We start from the raw sequence: 13,239 nt of genomic DNA on the forward strand, positions 1-13,239 counted from the left end.
TAAAAAAAATTCTTTTTTTTAAAAAAAATAGCAGATGGATTATCTTGTTTTCTTGATATTGGTATGAAAGAAACCATTAAAATCGTGGAGTAGAAGCAGCAGCTTTTGCTCGCCGCGTCTGCTGCAACGTACTGTACGTGCGGCGTGCCGCGTCCGTACGGCCCGCAACCTGTCACGTGTCACCGCCATGACGCGTAGCCGTTCCGTTAAGCATTTGACCTTTCGGTCGTCGGCCGTAGCCGTACGCAAGGCCCCCGTCATCGTGGAGATCTATATATAAACAATGGTAGTATCTCAGTGCTTTAATAAATAAATAATAATGTTGATATTTTTCTAGCCATATGGTTATAATTCGTTTCTTAACGATTTTAAAAAGGACTTAATGTAATTATTATTTATTTTAACATGATCGAATTCATTACTGCACCTAAATGTGTTACATTTTGACATATTAAATATTTTTTTTTGAATATACGAAGTGGTGAAAAGTCGCCTGCGTAAATAAAGATTATGACGCTTTGTCGCTTTGGGGTCTTAACGTCGGTCAATGAGACTACATATAAACACACCAAAAATCCAAAACCGCCCAACGAACAAAGATCATTTTTAAGGCTACTCATCCAATTATCGCCCATTATTCTAAATTGTTCTCTTTGTATCGGGGCATTTATTTATGACATGTGGGGCATCACGTGTCTATGACATGTAGTTCCAGTGATAAATATGTTATCATCATTCGTAACAGTAGTAAAAAGTTAATTATTCCCTTTGTATCATATAGATTTCGTTTTTAAAACTCTTTTTGTTTGCACTATAAAATATTTATCGTCGGAATTAATGCATTCAAATATAATAAAGTCGCTATGTTGCACTATATAAGAGATTTTAGTATCTATTCGTGTCACCACATTCTTTTATATTCCGTTCCAAATTATAAAACTTTCTGGCCCTACCTACGTTTATACATGTGCTAATAAATTCATACACATATACATTGATACATAGATGGATATAGATAAAATCAAAAAATCGAACGAAATGAGTATTAGGTAGTGCTGTAGCAGAAAATAAAGTGTATTTCAGCTTTAGAAAGTGGAGAACGAATAAATTGATCACGCAGTAAAGTAGATTTATGTTTAACGCAAGCCAGGTACCAGTTGCATGTTGTATTATGGGCGGTAAATCCACGAATTCCCAGCTGTGTACCGCTTATATTTATTTTTTCTGGTCTTATTTTGTAAAATGTTAAGCAATTATTTTGTTTGACAACCCTTTTAATTTCCTAAGGCACTAAATTTTAATGCATTTGTAGCACAAATACCTTGATTTCAAGATTTGTTTGAAGGAACCTCAGATATGGAGGAACAATGTTTCATAAATCCTATATCTATCACAAGTAATTAAAAGTGCAATTGCCCACCCTCGCTCTCTCATTCCTCACACGCGTAACCACCATGGGGGTGTTTGGTTGTCTCTATGGGGGTTTGGCTCGCACCAATGGAGTAGAGAGATGTATGTTTGGTTGCTTGCACGTGCGGATGCAAATTTGGGCTGACAGCCAGGCTGAGGAGGAACGCTCAACTCGAGCTTCGCTCCTCAGCCAGGTTCGTCCCGTGCAGGCGCGTCGTTGCCCACTCGTCTCGTCATCGCCAGCATCATCGCCCCGTCGTCTTCGACGTCTTCTCCACAAGATTCGAGGCCAGCAATCGTCACATGCCGCCGCCTGTCGCCGGATCCGCGTTGTCGTCCGTCGCCGGAACCGCGAGTGCCGTGCTGAGCGCCGCCGTCCGTCGCTAGATCCGTGAGCGCCACGCCACCGTCCGTCGCCGGATCAGCATCGAGCGTCGTCGTCCGTCACCGGAACCGAAACCGCGCGCGCTACGCCGAGCACCGCCGTCCGTCGCCAGATCCGCGAGCGCCACGCCGTCGTCCATAGCCGGATCCGCACCGAGTGTCGCCGTCTGTCACCAGAACAGCGGTGCCACGCCGCCGTTCGTCGCTGGATCTGCACCAAGCGCCGCCGTCCGTCGCCGGATCTGCGACCACCGTGTCGCCCGCCGCTGGATCTGCGGCCGCCGCCGATCGCCGGAACCGCTTGTTCCGTTGCCTCCGCCCATTGTTTTTTAAATTTTTTTTTTCATACTCTGTGTATGTGTATGAATTATAAAAAGTAATTAATATATGTGCTATTTTTACTATTTGTTGACCGGTTTGAATATATTTTTTATTCATAAACTATAAAAGAGAAGATAATCAAATTCATATCTTATGCGTTCAACTAAACAAATCTCATGAAACAACCAAACAACATCTCAGGGTATACAAGCTGACAGATACGCCAACCAAACAACTTCATTTGCACCCACCTATCCAGACCAGAGTCAGCCTAGATGGCTCATACGGGCCATGCTAAACTGATAGCAGCAACCAAACAGGCCCCATAAAATTCTATCATTCCAATATCCTATCGCCAATCTTATCATATGGTCTTGGCCAATACACAGACCTAACACTTTTTATCTTTAATCTATACTCTTAGCCATCTCAAATATTATGGGCATGGTTTATAAACACTCCGGCATGTTACTGTTACCGTTTTAAAAACATTAAAGAAAGTGGCGGTATGGTTGTGGGTGCAGCGAATCTACTACTACTACCATTGGACCTACTATTGTAGTAAATTTTACAAATTAACTATTGAATTTCTTAATATTAATATCAAGAAATAATCAAATATAAATGAATTGTCATATAAAATAACTAGTAATTACTAGCCTAAAAAGCATAACTTATAAATATGTCACATCATCCTCCACTGGCAATTATTATTCAAGAGCATCCTAGAGACATACAAGCATAACACATCATCTAGATTTTCTTAATAAAAGGGCACGTGGTCAAGTGGACATGTCTCTATAGAGTTATTTTTTCCCCACTGGTAAGATTATCCACTCTACAATTGGTGTGTTAACTAATTTCCTCGTCTGAACTGCGAACCCTCTGCCATTTATATGTAATACCCTCATGTGCAATTAATGCATGGTCAAATTAAAGGGTATTTTAATCTACTACCTCCCCTTTGACTTTTTCACGCATGTTTGATCGTTTGTTTTATTCAAATTATTTTGTAAAATATGTAAAGCTATATATATGTATAAAAGTATATTTAACAATAAATAAAATGATATAAAAATAATAAATAATCATGTAAATTTTTTAATAAAATAAATAGTTAAATATATATTAAAAAATTAACCGCGATAAATATTTAGAGACGGATGGAGTGGTTAAGAAGTCCCATGTTAGTTTCGCTAGCTGGTGTAGAAACACATGTTGTTAGTCTGAATCCGCCGCCGGTGAATAACGCGCTTAAACCCATGAAACTAAATTAGTGAGAAATGATCGATCTGGATCGAGCTTCGTACGTTGCCCGTCAACCGAAGAGGAGGCGACGCTACATATATTTGACTTCCTGCGGCGCCACACCCACCTGTAATTAACCATATGGATTTATATTTTCGCTTCTGTTTATTTATAATCACAAAACTAAAATTAAATTTTTAACGTTAAACTTGAAGTTGATTTTAGGGTTTTTTTTTATCGTAGTTTATTTTTTAGCCTTAGCTTAAAAGATCGCTAAGAACACGTAAATAAAAGCTGTATTCGTAAGTTATTTTTTATTTACAGCTATACCGTTTGCCTTATTTCTTAAAAAAACAAAACAATTAACCCCTGTTCTCTAATCAGCCGTTAACAAGTCTAATTAACCATTAGCGAAAAATCTGTACGGACAGCAAGGATGCAATTTGCCTCACTGTTTGGTTCAGTCGGTACCCAAACTGGTATAAATATGGAAAGAATTATAAGATAGAAATTTATGGATATTTTAATATAGCTATAAGATGGAATGGAGAAAGTAATGTGTTTTCTTTTTGATAGTACGTGTGCTTTTGTTCCATTAAAAATAATAAATTTTACGGTCCTTAGAAATGTATATAGAGGTATTAAAATTTTTTTATATCAAATTTTCGATACCCCTATATACCTTCAAGGTATAAAGTTTTTTCCCCGTAAAATATGTTACACTAATGTATCTCCTCAAAATAATAAAAACCCTCGTAGAAATACTTAGCTGGCATATATCTAGTTTGTTCTAATCATATTGTATTTTTTTACACTCACTCCCTAGATTTACATTGTGGATTCGCCACTGATTAATTAACTTAGATTGTGGAACTAATGAAGTATCTAATTAATTAGTTGAATGGAAAGTCGTAATCAAGTACTGTATCCTCCAACCTCCATGTTATAAGATTTTACGTATTTACCTGGATTTATCAATATATCAATGTATATGTTTTGTATATTTGTTTAGATTTATTAATACACATATGAATATAGATAATTAAAGAAAGTCTTAAATTAAATGTGAAACGCAGAAAATATTTGCAAAGCATTGACGATACCTACAGACAGCTGTTACACGTTTGTTCCAGCCGCTGTGACACGCTTCGGACCTGCACAATGCTGCAGGCTGTCTTTTTTTTTAGGATTAATGCTTCAGCTGGCTGTCAATTAATTGTATGTTTTATCTGACATGACTTTTAAACACATACAACTATAATAATGCGATTCGACTAATCAACCACCTGATTTCTGTAACTTGAGGTGAGAGCTTCCTTTTGAAGTGCCTAGTAGGTAAATCGATAGATTGTTAGTATTAAAAAAACCTCGTTTACAAATTACAACTCTTAGTTAGTTACATGTTGCCAGAGTATGAAACCGAACCATGCATGTATATATAAGCTTAAAAATGGATAATAATCGAACCCGATTATCTGTGAATCAGTGAATGGGTTCATTCATTTTAAACCCAAATGCCTTAAAAACTTACTTGCATATTAATTAATTAATTAATTAGCAAAGCGATGTTTTAATTAGTTCAGAAATTATAAACAAGCAAATCGATGGGCCGGGAAAAGGTTTCCCGGACAGACTGGTTTTGCAGATTTAATTTCTTCTGAAGTACCAATCGATTTACCTCGATGGTTCGATAGATTCACTATGATATGCACTAAGTTCTGGGTTAATTAGTTTCAAACTCCACGGTAGGTAAATTTCTTGTAATCTAGATCACGTGCTGTAAATTTACAAGGAAAAATGTGCCAATATAAGTAAATCATACCGAAGCTTACAATGCACGTGGCTACGAATTAGACAGTTTTTAATCTATATATATATATATGACTCGCGTTGTCGCTGACCCAAGTCGTCCCAATCGAGTCTAACATATATTATATGATTTCCTAGTGTAATTAGACTATTAGCATCATCATTTTACTTTAGCTTATACTTATTAGCCAAAATTTAAATTTTTAACTTTAAATTTAACATTGATTTTAGTTTTTTATCACAACCTTTTTCTAAATATTTTCTTTTAAATCACTAAAAATACTTATAAATTTTTATTCATAAATTATTTTTTATTTATAAATATTTTCTTTCGTTTTTTCACTTAAAAAACAAAGCGATATCACCTTGTTGGGAAAATTTAATATTTTTTGCTACTTTTACATATATGTGATAATAGATTTATCACTTCTGTCTCGTGCGTGTTGCGAGAGGGATTAAACGGTCAACCTCACTGTAGTATATTTTTGTTGGAAATGCCAAGTGCTGAGAAATCTTCAGATCGAGTACCAGCTGACAGCGCCAGCATAGAATAGAGAATTATTTCAGTCAAGTCCATCGCCAAAGCATATTAACAGGAATACATATACTGTTATTGAAGTATCACTGCATAAGTTCGTGATTCACTTCATCTTGTTCTTATCTGTTCATCGCCTTTTGACATGCGGAGATTCCAAGGCAAATAAGGAAAAATGGCAACACGTACCAGCTGCAGTACTATGGGGCATCCAACTTTTTTTTTGATTTTACAAATTCTATATAAAACCTATTACATGTGTACAGTAATACACATATTTTTATACGCATATATATGTATATATATGGAGAGAATTTTGCTACTGGTGAGTCATGGCTCACGGGCTGCTCCGTAAGTCACAATCTAAAAACTAAATAAGGAATATTGATTGCAACCGCATAAAAATGGTAGCACAGAAGATGAATAACTAGGCAATACTGCGGAAACCATGGCAGCCAAAACACATCTTTACATATCGGAGTAGGAGCCGAAGAGAATAGATCGTCAGGGAAGATGAAACATCTTTGTAGGAGGCTTGGCAGCCACGTGTGAAAATATATCTTCGTAGAGTAGCATCCAATATACCACTTGCAAATATTGTATTCACACGCGATGCACCGTCTATGAATAAGCATTTTTATAGACAGCTTATTTGCATTGACCAATGGTAACTGCTACTTTGCAGATGGTGGTAGTGTGCATCACCTGCGCAAACGCATACCTTGCACTGCATGGCAACATAATTAATTTTTTTAATATTTAGGCTTGGTGCTATATAAATTATTATATATTTTGGTTTCGTGTATCATAATTAAAATTTTCCATGTGAGGTAGTAATATGTAATATTAACTGAATTAAAATAATAATAAGAGATTCCAAATAAAGATAAAATTAGTTTGGAAATATATTTATTTATATATAGACGAATGAAACATACTAATTAAATTCTTAATTCAGTAAATACATACATATTACTTTGAAACCTAAATTGTTCATATGAAATGTCCAATTCTGCGTTCAATTTCAAGGGAGCGTTGAAATGTCACAACTAATGATAATTTCTTTGTACTTCTCATCCCCTGTTGTCGAAGAATTCATCACTGACACAGCACATCTCACGGTGAACAGAATGACAGAAATCTCGAATCATATTCCCAACCTACTTACCCTCGAGCGTCTTGTCACTATCATCAATTCTCGACACCTACTTAGGTGAATTTCACCCAAATGAATCGATAACATTTTTTAGCTGTTGGGATGTCTATGTTTATATATACACCATTTAACTTTTATATATAAACTTTTTTATAAAAACAAACTGTTATAGACAGAAAAGTTGAGAAAAAAACTAACACATAAGACCCACGTGGTCGTTGACCGGAGTCGTCCCGATCTGAGTCTTGTATTGTTTGATTTATTTCATTCACGTGCCAGGTCGTCAGTTTAATTAAGACTTCTACAGTGCAAAACTGCCAAGAAATTGCCGAGGAATCTGCAGGGTACTACTGTTATTGAAGCATAATTAAGTTCGTTATCCACTTTGATCATGTTCTTATCTGTAGTTCATCTCCTTTTGACATTATCTAACCAAAAAAAATGCCCTTTTGACATTCCTTAATTGCATGGAGATTCCCAGGTAAATAAGAAAACAAAATGGCAACACCCAAATGCGGTACTATGTGCATCCAACTTAATTTTTAACATTTTCTGGATTCTATAAAAAAACAATTAGATGTGTAATGTGTTCATTTGATATGCGTATGGTTATATATGGGCTGTATAATAACTATGTTTTTTTTAACATTCCTGATAAGACGTACGTTGAGATAACATATAGATTGGTTATTACGTTGTGGCAAAGTTAACCGCGAATAAACAACGACCTAATTTCAGCATGAGCAATTACGTCGGTACAGACCACGTCATCTGTTACGTTATGTTACGTTACGTTTGCATATTTATATATATCCATGCATGCTGGTAGGGTAGGGAATTCAGTGCGGAATTTTCGTCATGTCTCTTGTCGGTCTTACAAGATCAGATCTATCTCCGTCCCGAAATAAGATCCGTATACAACCATTCGTCTTATTTGAAAATTTTGTATCAAAACTTAAAAAAATTAGTCACGCATAAAGTATTATTCATATTTTATTATCTAGTAAGAACAAAAATATTAATCACATTTTTTTTCAAATAAGATGAATGGTCAAACGTTGGACACGGAAAAACGAAAAATAATCTTATTTTGGGACAGAGACAGTAATTAATTTACGCTAGCTAAATATGAGCTATCTCACAACCATATATATAACACTTTCGTTATTGGTCAAACGTTTGATTTTTCTTCTTATATCAAACACGCACGTAATGTATGGAGGACTGGGGGCGAGGGCGTGTACGATATTTTTTTTAGCTTGTTGTGTATGTCTTTAGATTATCATTCAATGATATTGAACGGATTTGATTGATGAAATTAAAATTTTCAAATATTTGATCATTAGACCGACCCTATATATAAATAGGAACACGACAATGCATATGGGTTAGCATATGCAAACATGTGTAGTACATGTGAGGAAATAGGTCAATTTGTACCAATTAATACTCATCCCATTCCAAATAGGTCAATTTGCTTTACATTGCATATGCATGTTGGAGTATCGAAATAGCACCGAAATTGCGTTGCAATTAATGCAAAAGCAAAATTGAATGGCATGTACTCTATCCATTTCAAAATACTTGACCCTCATCGTTCAATAGATATATTTCCAAGCAAAAAATAATTTATAAATTTTATATATGTGTTTTTAATGATCTAAAAGCAAAGGTTGAAAAACAAGCTACGATGAAAAAAATTCAAAATCAACTCTAAATTTAAGATTGATAATTTAAATGTTGGCTTATAAACTTAACCAGAACTGAAAAGTTGAGGATGCTTATCATTGTTTGGATCAAACACTGTTTTAATTAACTTTAACCATCAATAATTTTTAAATAGTTAGACTAAAATGAGAAACGAAAGATGCACAACTACATGACTTTGATGATATATCATTATTTATGGAATTTCAGATGGTTATACACACGGGTTTGCAAACATTTTTGTTGGTTTATTTGTCGCTTTGTTGCGTGCATATTTTCTCAAGTTGTGACACTCAACCAAAACAATCATGCCCTAAGACCTTCTTTACAGAGGAAATGTAAAGCAAATTTGAACGACTTGAACCCTATAAATGCATGTACATACGGATGCATTTCCAAAATCGAAATGAATGGCAACCGGAAATCCCTACGAAATTATATATATATTCCACAAAAGTATTGGAGGAAAACAACTTATATACTTCAAGCCATTCATGCATATTTTCTCTGTTGTTGTCTTGAAATTCCACTATACTTTTTCTATATATGTCTTATTAAATCGGTCCTTTTAACAATACTATTAAGGTTATTTATAAATTCATTCACAAACATTGACACTATCAGCCTTTTTTTTCTTATGTTTATGTTTACAAACCAAAATTCAAATTTTCTACCTTAAATTTTATGTTTTTATGGCTTTTTATTATAGTTTATCTTTCAGTATTGACTTTTTAAAATTTTATCACTAAAATTATATATTTAAAACTTTATTCATAAATTATTTTTTATTTATAAGTATACTATTTTGCTTATTTCACAAATAAGCGAAAAGATGAACACCAATGCAATCAGGTAATCATCGATCGGTCAAGCTCCATCTTGTAATGGGCTAGGCCCAATTAACTAATTGCAGCAAGAGGAGGCAGCGTTTGGTTCACGGAGCGGGGCCTGTAGCTGCTGGGCTGGGCCAAACAGAATGTACGGCGTGGGCCTGACATGATCACCTGACAAATGGGCCATACATAGAGGAGACGGTCCATAGCCTGAAATTTTGAAAAAAAAACTCAAATATTAGGGAAGGATCTAATATCAATTAAATAGGTAGAAGTTAGACTTCAACCTAGGCTGGCTAGCCCACCACCCCTGGAAAAAAATACCATTTGTCCTCGCTCAATGGTGGGCCGAGTTTCTATCGTATCGTATCCATTAACCGTAAAACCATATATATAGCATTTCTAATCTTATACTGGTACATAATCACAGAATTCACAAAATATTGTATAAGCTCGATTCCAGTCGGCTTAAATTTCTATGTACTCCTACGGCTGTTTGTTAGAATCTTAAGTTAATTCTCAAAACAAGATCATAGCATGCATCAGATGGAGTCGCCTAGCTAGTTTTTTTTTTCTTTGTGCAGTCTCTTTCTGCTACAATCTCTGCATCCATTTCATGACCACATCACGCATGCATGTCTCCGACATACTGTGCATAAATCGCTTGCTGCTTCACTCCTCTTTGTTCAGTTAACTAATTATATGCATGCATGGCAACATTTGACAGCACCAGCAGCATTAAAATGGAGAGCTTAAAGTGGCCAACTTGTTTCACAGAATGTTGACTTCACTTGATGGCTTTTTTGTAATCTAAAACTGAAAAAGGAATCCAAGATGCTGACAGTAATCTGTGAAAAAAAATCAGTACAAACCTCTCCTAACCCCGTTCCAAAATATAATCATTCATAGGTTACGCTGCTTAGCCAGGACTAATATTAGAAATAAAATACTACGTTGTTTCTTACTTAAATGAGAAATATATAAGGTGGAAGGGTATGTGTAGATAAAATAGAAAAAAAAATTGAATGGAAAGTTATCGGTAAGACAATTTTAAATAGTGCTACGTATCATATTTAGTATAAAATTTAAATTCCAGAAAGGCTTGTTGCCCTAGTGCAAGTTCACCGGTAACTTCTTTTTGTTTAATAAACTTTTATTAATTAATTACTCCTGTCTGTGATTCTTTGATTTGCGCTGCTACTTTACTTCGCCGTCATCGCTGTGCGAATGAATTGACAGCCATTTCAATTGTTCCCCTGGAGGACATGAATCTATTTAATTGTGTGGTTGATTGTTACAAGCAGCAGTCAACTTCATGGTTAATATTATGCTCTCGCAGACAAAGGCTAGGCTTCCTAGCTATATAATTAAACAAAATTAGCGAGAGTGCTGAACATGCAAGTTCCAATTGATGATGCTTAGACAGTGTTATATTAGTGGTACAATTTGCAGGACAAAAGAAAAATACAGGAAATGTTAAACGACATCAGTTTAATTTGTAGAGTAGATCATCACCTATATACATGCATGCTCCTGGATAAAAGAAACTATTGTAGCTTGTGATATATATATATACTGCTAATCTGTCTGTTATTACGAAGGATTTTGATAATCGTGTTTGCTATGAGAACTCGATCCTTGGAGTTTGATAAACTATTTTTCTTTTAATCTAGGCCGCAAATTAAACAATTAATAATACTATAATGTTCCAAAAATATAAAACAATTGAGACATGTGACAGCTGTATTACATAATTGACGTTTGACCATTCGTCTTACTAAAGAAATTAAATAATTATAAATTATTTTGTTATGATTTGGTTTATTACTAAAATAACTTTTAGAATGCTTTATAATTTTGTATATTTGTATAAAAAATTTGAATAATACAGATGGTCAAACGTAGATTCAAAAGTTAACGATGTCAATTAACAAAAGGAGGGAGCATATAATTTTCATTTTCTTACCAACTTAAAGAAGACATAACTCAACACATAATAATGCCAGCCCCAATCTGAAAGTACGACATAATAACTTTAATTATATTAAAAGAGTACATCAAAATGTGGAAAAGCTCAGCTCCTTTCTGGTGACTGTTCGGCCTTTACCATGCATGGGTACGGTGCCGCATTAATTAGTCAAAATGGAAATATATGCAAATTGAACTGGGAAACTAAGCGCCATAAACATATCAAATTAACCCCGGCCACACATACTCCCTGTGTTTCGCAATGTAAGTCTTTCTCGCATTGTCTAGATTCACATAGATGCTAATAAATCTAGACACGTATATAAATTATATACATTCATCAGTGAATGAATTTAGGTAATGCCGGAAAGATTTACAGTATGAAAGCGGAGGTAGTAAGTAGCTAGGTCTCCCAGGAGGATTTACAAATCAAATCGGCTAATTAAAAGGAAAAACAAAACCTCCTTTACATCTATAGGATAAATCCATAGTACTACACACTATATCACTAATTTTATTTGGAAGCAGATCCTCTGGCACAACATGTCATGCAGTGAGCAGTGGATATCATTCCTTTCTATTCCTATGTGTGGCGTCATATTTTGCACATTGGTTAGATCAAGTTAATTTGGTATCAATGATGATATAATAGTAGATATTATTAGATCAAAGTCTCGCCGGCATAAAATTGGATTACCCTTTTTTAAGTATAAGAATAATAGATGTTCAAATAAAGAGCGTGTGCCAATATGCTATTTTCTATTAACGAATTATGGCACAGAAATGCAATAAACTGAATCAGTTAAAAACGTATGTAATAAGTTGCTTGGTTTTTGTTGTTTTTACATAAGTTTGGTAAATTTTTTAAAAAATATATTTTCATATAAAATAGGCAAACTTGATATCTGGCAAACTTGATATCTTTTTCGGACTTAAAATTAATCAGGAGAAAACGATATTCTACCTTATATATACCTTATATATAGTACACTTCTCTAACAGCCTCTCTGGTGTTATAGTTATACAGCTGAAGTATCCTGGAATAAAAGTCCCAAAATTTCACCTCAAAAAAAAAATCCCCAAATCCACTTACACCATAGATTTTGGTCTGAAACTTTTTAAACATTGGGCAAAACATTCAGTGACCAAGGTCGAAATTAATCAAGAAAAAAAAATTGTGCCATAGAGACAAATTAAGAAACAAAAAAAAAAGAATACTCAGGGAAAAGATGAAGATACGCAATAGAAATAAACATGCATGCATCTAGCAGCTGGATGAATGATCCCAGCCAACAAGTTGCAAAACTCGTTGTAGATAAGAGAAGATGAATGACTGACCCATCACCATGCAAGGATGTGCCTTCTTTCCGTTAACTTAACCCCTGGAGATTAATTAGAAGGCAAGATTGGGCATGTATGTATGCTAGCTTGGCCTTAAAATTTGTAGATCTAATTAAGCATCTAGCTAGCTAGCAGAGAGAACTAGCTACCTAGGGTTTATGGTGAGCTGCTTCTTGTGCTGCCATGAGAAGATGAAACTGCCAGATGATCTGATGGCTCTAAGGTTTTGTAAATCATCAGCAAGAGATCGAGCTACTGTCAGATCATGCTGGCAGCTTCATCCACTTGTGGTGCACCTTAGATATGAGAGAGAGAGATGTGGGGAGAAAAGGGATCGAGGTTAGGCCAAGATGTGGCTGTGAGAAGAGTGATTAGGGCTTCTTATTGAGCTTTTGGTCTTGCTAATGCATGCCTGTTTGTACTGCTGCTGCTGCTGGGAGAGGTGCTGTGAAAGAATAATTCAGAAGTTGTGGTCCCTGATAAGAGGGGAAGTAGAATATTGGCATGCTCACCCGCTATCATGCACG

The sequence above is a fragment of the Oryza brachyantha genome, chromosome 10, assembly GCF_000231095.2.
Source record: "Oryza brachyantha chromosome 10, ObraRS2, whole genome shotgun sequence".
Classification (NCBI taxonomy): Eukaryota; Viridiplantae; Streptophyta; class Magnoliopsida; order Poales; family Poaceae; genus Oryza; species Oryza brachyantha.